The sequence below is a fragment of the Lissotriton vulgaris genome, chromosome 4_1, assembly GCF_964263255.1.
Source record: "Lissotriton vulgaris chromosome 4_1, aLisVul1.2, whole genome shotgun sequence".
Classification (NCBI taxonomy): domain Eukaryota; kingdom Metazoa; phylum Chordata; class Amphibia; order Caudata; family Salamandridae; genus Lissotriton; species Lissotriton vulgaris.
In genome coordinates this window covers 529,344,584-529,361,170 of record NC_141691.1, presented here as the reverse complement: position 1 = coordinate 529,361,170, position 16,587 = coordinate 529,344,584, and positions in this window count along the sequence as shown.

The window sequence follows — 16,587 nt, the reverse complement described above, 5'->3', positions numbered from 1 at the left end:
GATTCCTGAGAGGTCCCTGGAAGCGGGTACTCACAACGTGCATGGTAAACCCAGTGGAGATACTGTTTTTAGTGGCGCTACATAGGTGTTGTAGAAATGAACCAAAGTGGGAGCCAATATGCTTCTCGATGTTCTTTTTTTACTGGCAGAGCCTTCTGGGGTTCGACCCTCTTTTGTATGGTCACACTCAAGATTGCTGTCAACATGTTTTCCATTCCCAATGAGTTGAGAATGAGATACAAGATTCAAAATTGTCCCCACTATGAATAGTCTTGTTAGATCCAAGATGGCTGCCTCCATTCATAGAGTCACAAGGTGCTTTAGACCTATGAGAGTGCCCTTTTAGATACTGATGCACAGTCGGACACCACTGTAAGACAGAGTGAGACCTCAGAAAGTCAAGTAAAATTATTTGTTTCCAAGAAACAAGGGACGTATTATCAAGGCGGGCGATATGAAATTATCGCCGCTTTAGAGGCCGTTTTCGGCCGCAAAGCGCCGATAATTTCATTGCCCTATTAGCAAGCTGTCACTAACAGCATTTATTAGCGACAGTTTTTAGGCGATAGAGAGCGATTTGGGGCCCGCTTTGCATGTCAGCGATATTTATCGCTCATGACATGCAAAGTGGGGGTACCCAACCTGTTGGCGACTGAAAGCAGTCGCTAACATCGCTATCGCCTATTATCAACCCAGGCGTAGCGATTAAAAAATTCACGCTAAGCGCGAATATCGCTGAAAACGAACGCCTGCTCAGACCAGTTCTTAACCATTATATCCAATGGGAGGTGGATATTCTGGTTAAGTCCCCATTGACGATAATGCTGGATTACCAGCGATATTCACTCATTTTGCCGCTAATGCTGGAAATGTTATCGCATTTGAGATAAACGTTGCTAATAGTACGTTATCTCTGCGATAAAATCCAGCGATGCACGGCGATAGAAAAAATGCCGCTAAGCTTAGTTAGCGATAAATATCGCTACTTGTTGATAATATGCCCCCAAATTCTTCCAGCAATACTACACATTTTCAAATTCATAAGTAATACATTTTGAAATCACACAATCTCCAATGAATAGGACTAAGACACATCAATACGACCGGCACATACCACAGACCTAAACACAATATAAATCAGTATATAAAATAACTTCACAGCTAAAGTGCATCTTAAGGAGGTCAGCTCATTTATACCATACACCTTACACATCAGATTATTCAGGACCTCATTGGTTTAACCTATTAAGATGCAAAACTAATTACAATTACTTAGTTAACAAAAGTGCTTCTTGCAAGGCCTCATAGCATAGACCACTCAACGGAACACTTCATATTTTAAAATACGTTTTAAAGTGCATCTTAAATAAATCTACAGCTGAATACTTTCGTGAGCATACATATCATATTCAATAAAGCACATTTGGCTCTACTGGAGTGTACGCAGAATAAAGTGTCAGCTATAACTAACAAAGTGTATTCATTGTGCAAGGTCATAGTTTCCCAAACATTTTAATCTATCTGGCCTTACTAAAAGGCCCTATTTATCCAGTTTCAAGGTCAGCTTCATTCCCCAACATCCTTCTATTTTAATCTGCATCTTCCCAGTTAATTCAAAAGTCATCCCTATGTCCAAAGATAGGGCAAAAATGCTAATCTAGGGCGGGGAGGAATGGGAGGGGTGGTGGTGGAATCCTAGCAGAAGAGGATACGTTTTTGTGCAAATATTGGCCGGTGGCAATGTCTTGATGTCTCAAACTACCCGCCAGGCTTAGCCCCATGTTTCTCGATCCTATCCCACATTTTTCTTTAAACTGCTCGCAGGATCTTCTTTCCTCAAAAAAATAAAACGAAAGACACAGTACACCAAAAGGTGTCTCCCTGAATGCCTTTTACCCCGCTTACATGGACACTGACCATGGTTCTCAACTATCTGCTTTTTCAACCCTGGCATCCGCCACCCCAGCACCATTTCCAGCATTAGGCACAGAATGTAATTGTGCAAAGCCCTGTCTGGGATTCTGTACAAGCACGGGAAGAGGTCCATGCCTTCCTGGGATAGTAGAAAGGGCAAAACTGATGTCTTATTCCTCAGGTACTGTAGATCCTCACCCAGCTCATTTACTTAGCACAGCGCCGAAGCATACTCTTTATTTGACTCATTGTTAGGTCTCGTAGCGATACAGCGCGTAAGCGCTGTCTCGCCGAGATCTATTGTTACTGGGTCTGCTTCCCAGGAGACAGCACCTGGCCGCGCGCATCTCGCGAAAGGCGATCGGCGCAGGCCACGCGCACGCGAACGCGCTCGCCGTGGCTGTCTCCTGGGAAGCACAAACATACACAGGCACACCTCCCCCTGCACGCATGCGCACACACATACACAAGCACACATACACGCACGGAGAGACATCCCCCCACCCCTCCGCCGTCGCACACACAGACACACACACACGCACACATACAGGCATCCCCCCCTTCCCCGCTCACCGGCACTCCGGACTTGTGCAGCCTCCGACCGCGGGGCTCTCCCTCGGGCATGGGAGCCCCGCGTCACCACTGCTCCTCCAGGCACTCCGTGGGCGCGGGCTTCACAAAACGGAAGTCCCGCCCCACGATAGGTTTCGTTTTGCGCGCGCACTTCCACTGCCCAGAAACTGGAGCACGTTACGTGACCCGCGAGTATTGAGTGCTTCAGATCAGGCACCGAGGGGTCTCTGTCTCTAAGGCCTCTATGGTCAATCCACAATGGCGTCAAACGGCTTCCCGGACCTGAAGGCCGAGGTCACCTGCTGCATCTGCCTGGACTTTTTCCGCGACCCCGTGTCCGTGGACTGCGGGCACAACTTCTGCCGCTCCTGCGTGGAGGTCTGCGAGCAGGGCCCCGGCGGCTGCCTGCCCTGCCCCCGCTGCCGCCGGACCTCCTACAAGAGGGACCTGCGGCCCAACTGGGAGCTCAGGAACATCGTGAACCTGGTGAAGCGGTCCTGCGTGTCCGAGGAGGCCCGCTGAAAGAAGCACGGGCAGCCGCTGCAGCTCTTCTGCGAGGAGGACCAAGCGCTGGTCTGCGCCGGGTGCGTGCGGTGCCGGTAGTACCGGTCCCACTGCGTGCGCCCTTTGGGCGAGGCGGCCAGGGTCTACAAGGTAACGAGGGTGGCAGTATAAGTCAGGGGGGTCCAGTGCAGGCGTGAGAGGGCTGGGCTCCCCTAAGGAATGGCCCACCGCATTTTTTGCGATGTATCTTGTAAAGAGGTTATGAAAATATGGAGTAAGAAGAATTTTGCGCGAGAGAAACGGATAAAATGGGGGACTGGGTATCACATTGGCTAACATACTAAGACGGGTGGGGGCGAAAGCAACAGGGGTTGGACCACCAAGTAACAGCAGGAGAGAAGGGGACAACACTACTGACAGCGCTGGAGATAACGGGGAGAAATACAGTGGAGTAGTGCACAGGCAAGCACAGAAGGGTGGGCTGCGGGAGGAGAGGCCTGCTTACTGGAAACGGCAACAAACGTCCTCATGGAGTGCCTTGCACAAAGTTCAGCTTGAAAGCAAGCAGGGAAAGCAGAAATGCCAGTCAAATTGATGGTAAAGAGGCAATGTTCCACGGGAGGGTCAGCCCAAAATTGACGACCTAGGGCACTAAAGAAACGGGGAAATAAGTGACCAAGAAAGCCAACCAAAGGGGAGTAGTCGATGGGCTCCAATGCACTCTATGGTTTTGGTATGCCACAATACGTCCTGCTCAAACCCGTGTAGTAGACTCGCCCTAAAAGAAGAGTTTAAAAGGGAACCATTGTCTGATTGGGAGCCGGTGGTAATCTTTCAGATTAGAGGCATAAGATCATGCAGGTGACATCACTGTGGGCCATCTGTAGCTGATTGACCAGGTAGGAAGGCAGTCCCGGATATAGTTCCAGTAATCTATTCTTCAATGTAATGACCCACTAACTATAGAATGATTCGACACGGTTACGAGAAAGCAGTTCATGAAGATGTTAGACTCAATTCGTGCATTTTAGGAGCCCCTTTTAACATAGCGAATGACACGACAAAGGAATTCACACAACTGCTTTTCTGTGCTTCAGTAAATATCTATGGAGCAAACGAAATACTTTTTTTATATAGTTGTTAATATCCATTATCACTTTACATCGTTTTAATTGTAATTCCACTTGATTTTCATCGAAGTGAAATGTTTTTTATCTATTGAAAGTGGAATATTTAAACTAAAGTGCTGCTATGGGACACAGACGAGGTGGTTTATTTTTTCTTAGAACATTTTGGAAGGAAGGATGCAATTTGGAGTATTTTAGATTTACTTTTATCTCTGGTTGTAATTGTTTTAAAAGAAACATTAAAATGAATGCACAGGAGAGCCGTAACACTAACACTAAAAATATGAGCAATTAAAATGAATGCACTGGAGAGCCGTAACACTAACACTAAAAATATGAGTAGTGCATTCAGGATGAGCCAGCCAATAAAATTGAACGAGCTAGCAGAAAAAGTATTTTCGTAACGTTGCGTCATTAAATGAAGTTGAGCGCATGCTTTACCTGGTTGACTTCTAGCGTCAGATTTCTCAGTAGGCATTGGAGTACATATATTGACTCGCTAGAAAGAAGTATAGGTCAGGAGGATTTTTTTCTTGAATTGTTACCATGTTCTTGACGACCACCTATTTTTCACACAGGGTACCCCCTTTTTAGCTCGAGCGTAGACAGCACTTGCACTGTTTGGAAGATCTGTTGTAAAGTACATAAAGTGTCATCTGGAGATTATCTATAGGACTGGTCTGCTTCCACTTTAGCTTAGGGATTTTTTTTTCTGTTCAACTGCTTCTATTTAACTTTCTTAATAGACAACAACCAGTAAAGGTCGGTACAATACCAGGAACACTTTAGCATTCCCTAGATTCCAGGCTATATCAACTTGTTTTCAATGAGCACCCATAGACAATACATTTTCCCCCCAAATCTTGTATTTTCAGTGACGTGACCAATGAAGGGGCTGCTTTTTATATTAAAAATAGAGCTTTGGACATTACAATTTTTGTCTGTGTTCCCATACCTGGCGTGTTCTGCAGTTTGGTGCGTACTTTCCCTCCATTTTAAAGAGCAGTAGATATTTCAGCACCCAGGATAATGTGCTGCATAGCTTAATACATATACGGTCCCAAAGACTAGACTGATTGCATTGCTAATGCTTGTTCTGATATAGTTACCAGCTGTCATAGCCACTAGAATTAAACTGCACATTTGCAAAAGTTATAACTATTGACATTGTCATACACAATGCCAATAACTCAAACTTTAATGCTGCGAGACCTATTGCATTGTAAATGATTGTTTTCATTTTGCCCCCATCAAGATGCATATCTGGGTACGCACCACTGGAGGGCAGACTCCTCCAGGAACATATAGTGGGCAAAGCGGTTTCCCTCACTTACAAAACCCTGACTAATAATATGCTGGGTGACCTGGCGAGACTTAGGGGCATATGGGAGGCAGAGGTGGGGGTGATGGAATATCTACACTAGGAGATTGTCCTCATGCACCCTCGAGAAGTAGCGATCAAATCTAGGTTACGTCTCATTCAGTTAAACGTGCTTCATAGGACGTATTTCGACAGAGTACGACTTCTTAAAATGGGGAAAATAGGCGACCCAACATGCCTTAGGTGCTGCCGACAGCAAGGGGACTTCTACCATACCATATGGGGGTGCACAAATATACAAACCTACTGGTCACACATCTTTACTGAACTTGGGGAAGTTTTAGGGGTGGAACTTACGCAGGAGCCTAAGCTGGCCCTACTGGGCATGACCAACGAAGTAGACCTGCCTCGACCTCTGCTCATTTTTCTGGTACTAGCGTTGGTAGTTGCCAAAAGAGACATAGCAAAATATTGGGGGGGCCGCAGAATCGCCGAGCATTGAGGAATGGAGACGGGGGCTGGACCTCTACATGGCAGCGGAGAGGGTAACTTATAAGGCGAGAGGGTGCCCCAAAAAATTCCGCAGAGTGTGGGCCAAGTGGAGACAGTATCATGGTCTGGAGGGGGGGCAGTGAGGGAGGGCACCGGAGGGAAGGGGAGGAGTGTAACGTGAAATGTTATGAAAAAGGACCTGTATTCACTGTGAACCCCGCTGCGAGGTACCTCGGGAAGTTGGGAACAGGTTGTGAATTAGAAATGCTAAAGAATGCGGTTGCGTGGGGGGAGGGGTGGGACGGGGTTGGAAGGGTTGTACATGAATATGTATATGTAAGCGGAGAATAACCCTCACAGCAACCCAAGGTGTAAAACGTGGCTCGGCACAAGATTGTCGCATTTGCAGCAGTTCAGTTGAACAGTTGAGGGGGGGGAGGAGTTGGGGGTTAATGGGGACAAAATTCAAACTGAAAAAGCAGATGTTCAATATGATTTGCAATGCCAATGCCGGCTACGCTGGTATGCCCTCAGCATGCACCTTACAAACGCCTCCCAACCTCCGGGGTGTGGGCTGAATGGCCGTGTGACACTGTGTTTTTACATATTGACTCTCCCACGTCTGGGACGGCTGAGAATTGCATACCATGCTGGTCTCTTTCTTTATCTGCAATAAAAATAATAAAAAAAAAAGATGCATATCTGGGACACCTAAATGTGCCATAATAACTTTAACTGGTTTCCCTTTACATGGGAAGTTTGACATTACCACTGCAAGGCTTAATGCGGACAATTGATCACAGGGGAATTCATCTTTAAATTGAAAAATAAAATTGAAAAGCCTTTCAGACTGCCAGAGCACTCCAAGCTACAGTTTTTAAACTCCCTCATTATAGCTTGAATCATTGTATTTTTTGTAGATCAAGCACTGATTTCAAGATACTACCTTCTAGCTGCTCCCATGTAATCTGTGTATCCTATGCCAGCACCTCCACTCCATACAGAGCCTGAGGAATTATCTTAAAGAGTATTACTTTACTTAGTTGTTCAAAGGTATAACTTCTGTATTTGCGGTCAAATCATTTCAAGACACTCCTTTCGATCATTAGTGTAAGCCAGATGGCCAGATGTTTATCCCATCTTAAATCGTCTGAAAAGATTATAACCAAATGTTTGTACTTCAGGACCTGCCGCAACCGCATATTGCCTAGACACCAAGAGAAACTCTTTTTCTGCTTTGTAAAAAGCTATGTTTTTGTTTTTCTCAATATTGATCAACAGCTTATTTTCTAAGAAGCAGTTGGAACGTAATGCCTTTAATTTGTGTAGGACCCCAGAGGGAGTAAGATCCATCACCAGCAGGTCATCCGCATACATGAGGCAACTGGTGTGTCGACCCCCAATCAAAGGAGAGAAAATACTTAATACCTGAGGTGGATCCGCTATGAATAAACAACAACAGGAGAGCTAAAACGCATCCCTGCAATAAGCTATTTTCTCTTCTGAAAGTTTCCTGACAAACTAGCTGCCCCGTCAAGATCAACCTGAACCCAGCTAACACTATTTTGTTTTACCAGGAAATCCAACAGGGCCTTGAAAATGTTTTACTGGTGGAGTTTACACCATAGCGTGCCTCTGTCCACCCTGTCGAACGCCACCCGGAAGTCAGCAAAGCAATGGCAAATGCCAACTCCAACTCCACTGACCTCCTTGTGACACCCCGCGGTGTGAAACTGTGGGCCGTTGTTGAATATTTTGGCCTGAATCATCCCTGCTCCATAGGGATCAGTCCAGTGTCAAAAGCCCAGGCAGCTAGGTGCTTAATAGGGTTTGAGCAAATAACTTAGAAGGGGAAACAACCTTTACAACGCAACTTTTACAACGCACTACCATTACAACGAAACTTTTACAATGCAACATCCATTACAACGCAAGCATTTACAACGCAACCATTACAACGCATGACACTACAACGCACACCACTACAATGCATGCCATTACAACGCAGTCATTACAACGCATACCAATAAAACGCATAGCATTACAACACATAGTACCCTTACACTATCCAACACTTACCCTACTGTTGCACCCCCTGGAGTTAGAATAGTAATTTTTACCCCTACACTATCCAACACTTACCCTACTGTTGCACCCCCTGGAGTTAGAATAGTAATTTTAACCCCTTCACTATCCAATACTTACCTTACATGCAATGTAATGTTATGCGTTGTAATGATATGCGTTGTAAATGTAGTATGCATTGTAGTGGAATGCGTTGTAAAGGTAGTTTCAAAGAATTCGTTGTAATGGCATGCGTTGTAATGGTATGCGTTGTAATGGATGTTGCGGTGTAAAAAATGCGTTGTAAAGGTAGGCGTTGTAAAAGTATGCGTTGTAACGTCATACATCCCTTAGAAGTGATATCCAGCAACAATATCAGATGGCAGTTGCCCAGCTTGGCAGTTTTACCTTTTTTATGGATACTTCACTGAGGCTCCCTTCCATGACTCAGAAGATGTAGATGTTAACTACTTGAAAAACCCACTCGAGATCAGGCCCCACTTCCTGTGGTCTTCCATCTTTAAGATAACAACAGATGGACGGCCATCTGGACCTCTAGCCCTAAAAAAAAAATCATATTACCATTGATGTTGGACAGCACCACTGCTGAATGGGAGTTTGCGATAACCTCTAAATCAGATTGGGAAATTGTCGGGGACATCGCCAAATTTTCAGAGTTTCCACCACTACAGAGGGAATAGATAAAAGTAAACCAATCATCCTCACTTATCTGTGCCTCAAGGGAGGATGGTGAAGTAAGCATAACCGAGTTCACCTGGTGCCAAAAGTGCTTACTATCCTTTTTTGAGGACTTTTATATAGTGTGAACTAGATACAAAGGTGTCAGAGAGCTTTACATGAGTACCAGTTACGTTACAGATGGATGCATTATTTTTTTAAGGCACAGGGAGATTAAGTGATTTGCCCAGAATCACAGAATGTTAAATGTTCCTGCCAAGACTCGAAACCGGTTCCCTAGCTCCGAGGTCGACCGCCCTAGCCGTTAGGCCACATTCTCTCCCCGATAGATGCCAGCATTAGGTCCCCATTTGATTGATAAAATTCCCTTTTTTTGTTACAATGCAATTTTCGAAGTGTCCATCTCCCCTATACTTGCATTATTTCAGTTTAAATGAAAGTGTCAACAACCCGTATTCACAGTTCTTCCCTCCTGACAACCATTGTCAAACCAGTCATTGCTCTGTTATCTACTACTACTAACTGGCTTTAAAACAACCTTTGCCAGTTTGAAATGTGCTCATATTGCTTTATCAATCTGCTGTACCAACCAATCCCATCATCTGTTTGGGGCTCAAATCCAATTGAAGATAGGGCCTGAAGTGAAACGCCTGTGATCAAAACCCAGATTCTTCGATAGAAAAGTACCTCAGGGGGCTTGGTTACTTTTATTCGGGACACTAAGGGATGTTTAAACTCCAGGTTAAGTGGATAGTCATCGCTGGGCCTCGAATTATCAACAGTTCGCACAGAGGTAAAGAGCAAACAGGCAGGACATATACAGACCATTTGATTCTACTCCCCAACATTATTAAACAGGTCAATTAAGCAGGCAAGTGCCCATGAATGTGCATGGGTACAAGCAGTTTGCAACTTTGTCACTTGCCTCCCACAACAGGCAGATACCAGCATTAGTAATCCACCTTCAGCCGTTCCAGTGGTCGAGGCCTTGACATTTTGCACTCTGGGGACAAATCCCTCAACAATTGGGCATTCTAACAGCCAGGATTCTTGGGAAACATTACAGGGTAATTACTCAGGACCTCTCTATAGTTACCTGTTTTCATGAAATATTTAAACCTATGAATGTTCCATACCATGACACGTCCTGAGAGTAGATACCCGGCCTCCTACAAATCGACCTCATCAGCTCCTCCATCACCCCGGGCAGAAGTATAATGGCCCTGTATGGCTTTGGGAAAGGGGCTCTCCACTTCGCAGGATCTACACCACTGGTAACTAGGGCCCTCATTTCTCTGGTAATTGTGGGGATGTCTAATCGCATCAAGATGGTTGAGCTGGGCTTGATTACCCTTAGTTTGGGCTCATATCATTTTGAACCTTAATGGTCACTCTTCTTTTATGCAACCCGTCCCATTCCCACCAGCTTCTCCCGGCACCTGTTCACTGTTTTACACTCAGGGACTTTTTTGAGATTACCTGGTTGCATTTTAACCCGCTATGTTCAGCTAGAAATTGAACTTTCCAGGGACAGCCACTCTCCCACTCTACAAAGGGCACCTTTGTAGAGGCAAATGCTATTTGCTGCCAGTGCAGTTGCTGGCTTCAACTAAACTCTTCGCCACCTCAGAGGCAAACAATACACACTTAGTTCCACCCCGATACAATCTTAAACCCTACCAATACCAAGTCCCTTGAGGACATTTTCTTTCATCTATACTACTATAATAAAGCAGAAACTTTCAGGCTTTGAGGCGGGTAAACTCGGGAACCACTGCGCCAATCTACACACCCGATACACCGTTGAAATGGGCAGGGTATGTAGATGGTTATAGGCTACATAAATAAAAAAAGTAAAAACGTTATTTAAAATTTTAGATAAAAAAAAAGTAGTCCCTCAAAAGTAGCGCCGGCCGTGACGTGCGTGGTCACGTTAGGAGCACGGGGAGGAGCGACGTCAGAGGAGCGGCGAACATGGCGCGGGGGAGGAGCGGTGACGTCAGGAGCAGAGGACCGGCGGCAGAGGAGGAGCAGCTGACATGGCGCAGTGGAGGAGCGGTGGTGCGAGCGGACAGGCGGGAGCAGCGTCCGCGGAGGTAAGGGCACTCATGTAGGGGCAGGCGGGGTACGGGACAGGCCGGGCCGGGCGGGGGACGGGACGGGCCGGGCCAGGCGGGGGGCGGGACGGGCAGGGCTGGGTGGGGGACGGGACGGGCCGGGCCGGGCGGGGGACGGGACATGAAAGTAAATTACAGGAGGAAAAAGTGACGTCTGCAGGTTACAAAAGCGGGGCAGGAGGGGGCCCTGAAGCCTAATTGCTCCCGGACAACGTTGGGATGGGCTGCTAGTATTTTAATAATTGCTAAAATACTTAAAAGCTTAGATTGATTTAGGGGACGGCTAACTTCCTTTTAGATTGGGGGTTAAAAAATAGCTGCAGCAGAGACATGCAGCTGGGATGGTCCCTTACCTGCACTGAAATGAGCTATTATTGCACATCCTTGGCTTCTCTCCTACCATATTTACTGTTACAGGGCAAGAAATTAAGAGGGGGGTCTCTCAGTAGTACTTCCCCCCCATTTCCTCTTTTTTTTGTGCTCCAGTGTCTCCCCCCATAACATTTTTCTTGGCTTTCCCATGCCTGTCTAACAAGGCCTCTCCCTAGGGACTTTTTGTTTTCCCTTAACATGGTGTGTTTCTTGTGTACTCAAGAGGTTACCTAGGAGATGTCACTCCACGCACCGTCTTACATGTTTTACACTTACTCTCCTACTGGTTAACATCCTTTCACGCCCCACCCCATTCTACATGATAAATTGATACTAAACTTTGTCAGGGCCATTCTGTCCCTCAAGACACTGCATCTTTTAAGAACCAGATAGGGGCACCTTCAGATGAAGGACCCACCTCTTATGACAAGTAGATGACATAGCTTCTTGGGCCTGGAAAATTCTCCTGTCTCTGGGATGCACCCTTTTGATCCCACTCCCAAGGTAAGCTCCTTAGGCCCATCCTTTAACTTTCTGCTCATGCTTTCAAGGAGCTGGATCTTCTTAACATTTAGGGCGTTATTTTGTACTAAAGCCTTTAACATTCTCAGTAAGGTTACCTTGCTTAAGGGATAGAAGTTTTAACATTGACAGGTCTTGTGCAAACTCAGATACATTTCCCTGGGAGTTGGTCCCATCAGTACATTCGTAATTATCTCCCAGGCCCTTTCTCCTCAGACCAACACCCGACTCCTCATGCTGAGTGGAGGGTATCCCCTCAATGTGGGTTTTGCTAGATGGTTCCTTCAAACCTACACCAAACCCACCTTCCCACATGTATATTGGTGAGGATGAGGATCTTGGGGGTCAATCCCTCATGCGACCACCCTGCCACAATTGAAACCCCCCATCAGGTTAGATAAACTTGATAGCTCCATCTCTCCCGGCCCAAAAAGGCCACTATCAATAGGAGGATGGAATGGCTTAGTAATAATCTACTTTTCGGCAAGAACGTTGTTTTGAGCAACCACAGGAACCCTGTGGATTGAATGGTTGACAAGCGTTCTATACTTTATGTGCTTATCCTCAAAAGGAGCACCACCCCTGCTCTGGGATACACTCTGGAATATGTTGATACAATACAGTCTAGATTCAACAAGATTTTGCCTCCCCAAGGCCTTAGGTAATGCATTGACATCGCCCATCCCACCATCACCCAGAGGACAATTTGCTTTCAGGGGCTGGGCTAGCTCATTGACCACGCAGGAATGGAAGTATCCACTATAGTTTCTTCTTTTTCTTCTGATTCGACCCCTATTCCGATGTCCATCCACATCCTTACTGCATTGACATTATCATTATTAACATTGTCATTACCCAAATCCTCATTACCCACCCCCTCAGTCATCTCAGATGTTGGGCTTCTTACTTTGAAATGCTTCGTAACAAAGTCCCACAGGGAGGATGGCAACCCTGCGACCAACCTGACTGACTTCTGCTTCTAACTCTTCATTGTCGCTGGAGGATAGATGTTAGGGGTTGCTGTATTTAATGGCTTTGATAAGTGCTTCAAAGAGAACTCTGTTGTATGTTCCTGAACATGTTGGTTAGATCTGAAAGTAGGAGAGGAAATGACCTCCCCCTGTGTGGCTGACACATATACCTTGATAGCTGTACCCCAGATATCATCAGGCACGCAGGAAGCACCCGGAAGATCCACAAACGCCAATTTGATGGGGGCACAAACTGCTACTACAATATCCTCAGCACCATCCTCAAGGACACAAGGGGCATCAAAACCAGCAGCAATTTCTCTTTGAAAGCCCAAGATTCTGAGTCCCCCCGCCCCCATGTCAAGAGGCTCTGGTGGACCTAAAATGACATCCTTGCGTAGTTCTAGAATGGAGGGAAGGAGTACTGGGGATTACTGGAAGAAGCCTAATTAGAGCTCCTACTCCAACAGAATCTTTAGGTGCACATTTCTCAGCACCGCGCCCTTTGACACTAACCCCAACTGCCTTACCTCTCAGTCGCATCAAACGTTCTGACATGGTAAGATTTGGTCACATGCTCAGTTCTCAGACTCAGGCTAGTGACTGCAGTAACGATGATTACGATCGATTATAGTCAATCGAAATTGTTTTCTGTTGAATAAAAGGCTCTGATAAAAGAGCTCACAAGGTCACCTGAGTCACAAGTTATACCCCCCCCCCACTAAGGCCTCGACAGGGGACCTCTTTCTGGCGCTATTTGGCGGTGCTGTTGGAGCGCCATTGGGGCATTTTCTGCGCCTCGTCCCCATGGCAGTACTAAAGATAAGAAATGTCCAAGGAGAATCCAGGTAACAGTTGATTTGTTTATAACAAAAATCAAGCAGGGGAAGAGGAGCCACCCCCGCCCCCAAGCACAAGTCACACCAGCCTTTAGGCTGGCCGCTTCCAGGCAGGAGAATCCTCACTCTGCATGTGATAGAGCGTTATGATATTCCTAAAATTGTAGAGGTGTATCATAATCATGGATAGTCCGCACCCGCATATATTCTTGTGTTATATTAAAAGAAGATTAGAAATGTAGGGCAATAACAAAATGTGTAAGTGTAATGATAGAAAATTAGTTTGTGCGATTCGAGAAAGTAAAATGACATTTAAATAGAAATATATAATCCTCGATGTTCATTATAAATGCTTAATGAAGTAGCTTGCGGATAATGAGATGTATTAGGTTTAAACGTGCACCATATTGTATAAAGTTGCACATGTAGGAACAACTAATTGTGCTTTAACGTGATGAAATGTGGTGATTGCACATGCATCATTTATTAATGAGTGTAATTTGTGTTGTGTAAAGGCCTAGATGAAGGTTCACGTTTTGCCATGAAAGGCCATTCGCATTTCTTATGTTAGCTGAATTTGTAGGCCTGAAATGTATTTCTCTGGTAAAGCTCTCAGTTAGAAGCAGTCAGCAAAATTAATGTGCATGTAAGGTTGTTCTGTTTTCATGCTTCTGTTGCAGGTGCAAGGACATCTTTCTCGTTAGTTAGACTGACACCTTTTATTTCAGGAGTTAGGTATGGAGAAGATCTGCAACAAAGTATACTGGAATGATGATAATTGGGAGCATGCTGAAGGAGCCTGAGACCCAAGTACACACTAACCGTTGCTGGACTGAGTACAAGTTTTGGTGGAAAGTTACCTACGAGAGGTGCCTGGCCAGAGGTGGTGTTTCAGGGGCATGTTCTATTAAGAATGTGTTTTGTATTAGGGATAGTGCCCTGAGCGAAGAGTGAGCAGAGAGCCGTTAGGAGCATAGAAGAAGGGATCAATACTTAAAAGGAAGACTTGGCTTTGGCTACTGACCCTTACAACGTGAGTGTACTTCTTTGGAAGTCTTCAAGAGCTGACACCTTTTCTTAATCTTGCCTGGGAAATGCTAAGGAGGGATGCCACTTTAGTGCTGGTGTACGGACAGATTTATTGGATTTCTTTGCAGCCACTAATGAAGACTGATTTGGATGTCGGAGCAGTTGTTGCCTGTTTAGTATTTTTTGAGTTGCTCATTCTTTTTATGCTACACCGGATCAGACTGGTGCGTAGGATGAACTTTGTATTAGTGCCCATATATTTCTTTAACCTCGCTATGAGGTGCTTGTATGTTCAATAATTTTTGGCTTTGTAATAAACCCCTAAGTTCGAAGACGGAGTCAGTGATCTTTTTCCAAGTCCAAATTAGTTTGTTTATATTATTTAATTGTGAATGGATTGGCTTCTCCCCTTTACACTTTCCAACAGGTGATAAAGATCCAGTCGACCGAGGATTCTTAGAGAGATTTAAAGATAAGAGTCCGGCGCAATCACATGCGCCTTGTGAGCCCCGCTATTCTGCCCACTCTCTCAGCCTCCTGTGGCTCTTCTGCTCAGATGCTCCGAGACGCCCCTTCACAGGTCGAGTCTTACTGTTGGCCTCTGATGATCCTTCTCACATACCGCCACACAATGTTGTAGCATCCTGCTACAATAAATACAAACACTTACTGCTGTGTAACTTGGAGCTTTATTCTGTACATCTTGCTCATATTCTGTCCCTACTCTAACTGACCCTTTCCTGTGTCCGCTCCTCCTCTTCCTCTGGCCCCCTAGCTCCGCCCACTCCCAACTACTGGTGTGCTGACTTCACAACATCTCCCCCCTTTGTAACAAAACAAACAAAACATACTGACTTCTCAGTCCATCTCCACGATCAGTCTCTTGGGTGGACATATGTCGCGATGAGGTCGTGGCGACCTGACTCTCGGACTATTAGTACTCAGTGTCTCAATGATCGGAGCAGTGATTTCACGATCATCAGGATGCAGTTCATCCGAACTGAGAGTGTCCATTTCACTCATCAGGGTTCTGGAGGTGCCCCGTGACAGTTCCTTAAAGTGTGAGATGTTTCTCGTGACTAGCCGCTGCTCGGACTCCGCAGTTAACATGGTTCCTTTCCTCTTCGTGATCACCACTGGTTCGTCCTTGAATAGACCAGCTCTGCTGCTGAAGTCTGGACAGATGGAGCCTTCAGTGTCTGAGGTGCCTATGGAGAGCTCAGTTTGATATCGGCAGTCTGTCCTCCTTTGTGACTCGTGCTCACGTGACGCTCGGCCTCTTTTCCAAGAGGATGTAATTCTAGTTCCCTTCCGAGTGTCTGCATGTATTGTTACTTCCTTTTGCCTTGTCAGGCCAAGAACAACACTGTCTTCCTGTTTCGAGTCTGGGATGCCAGCCGGTGGGGTATGAACTGGGGAGGTCATCTTGGTATGGCTTGGAGATTGATTGGCTGCCTCGGGTTGCCTCTCCCACTCCTGCTCGCGCCTAGAACAGGCAAACCTTGGAACCGGCTGGGTATTTGTGTGTTTCGTTCTTATCCGATGATGACTTGGCTCTCCTGACGTGTCCGGCTTCCTTTGCAGATCGACTGGTTGGTCCGTCTTTATTTGGGTGCTAATGGCCACGATGTCTGTTTCCATTTTATAGGACCAGGACCTTCGAGTCAACCTTGCTGCCCCTACCCGGGGTGACGGTGTAGTATTTGTGTCGCAATGTACCTGTGATCGATGTGACAGGTTGTCTGGTGGAGTGATCGAGTGTGCATTGACATTGGCATGAGACATGTCGCTCTTGACGGGAAGAGTGTTCCTTGGTTCGCTGATGTGTTCAGGTGCTTGGCGCCATGGCCGTTGTCGGGACCACGACTCTGTCGACTCAGAGGAACGGACCGACATACTATCTGAATCAGAGGGGTTCTCCGTCACTTCCCCTTGAGAATGTTCCTTTAAGAATGTTGCGCGTGGTCGTTGTCGGGACCACGACTCTGCCGACTCAAAGGATCGGACCGACGTGCTTTCTGAATCAGAGGGGTGCTCTGTCAG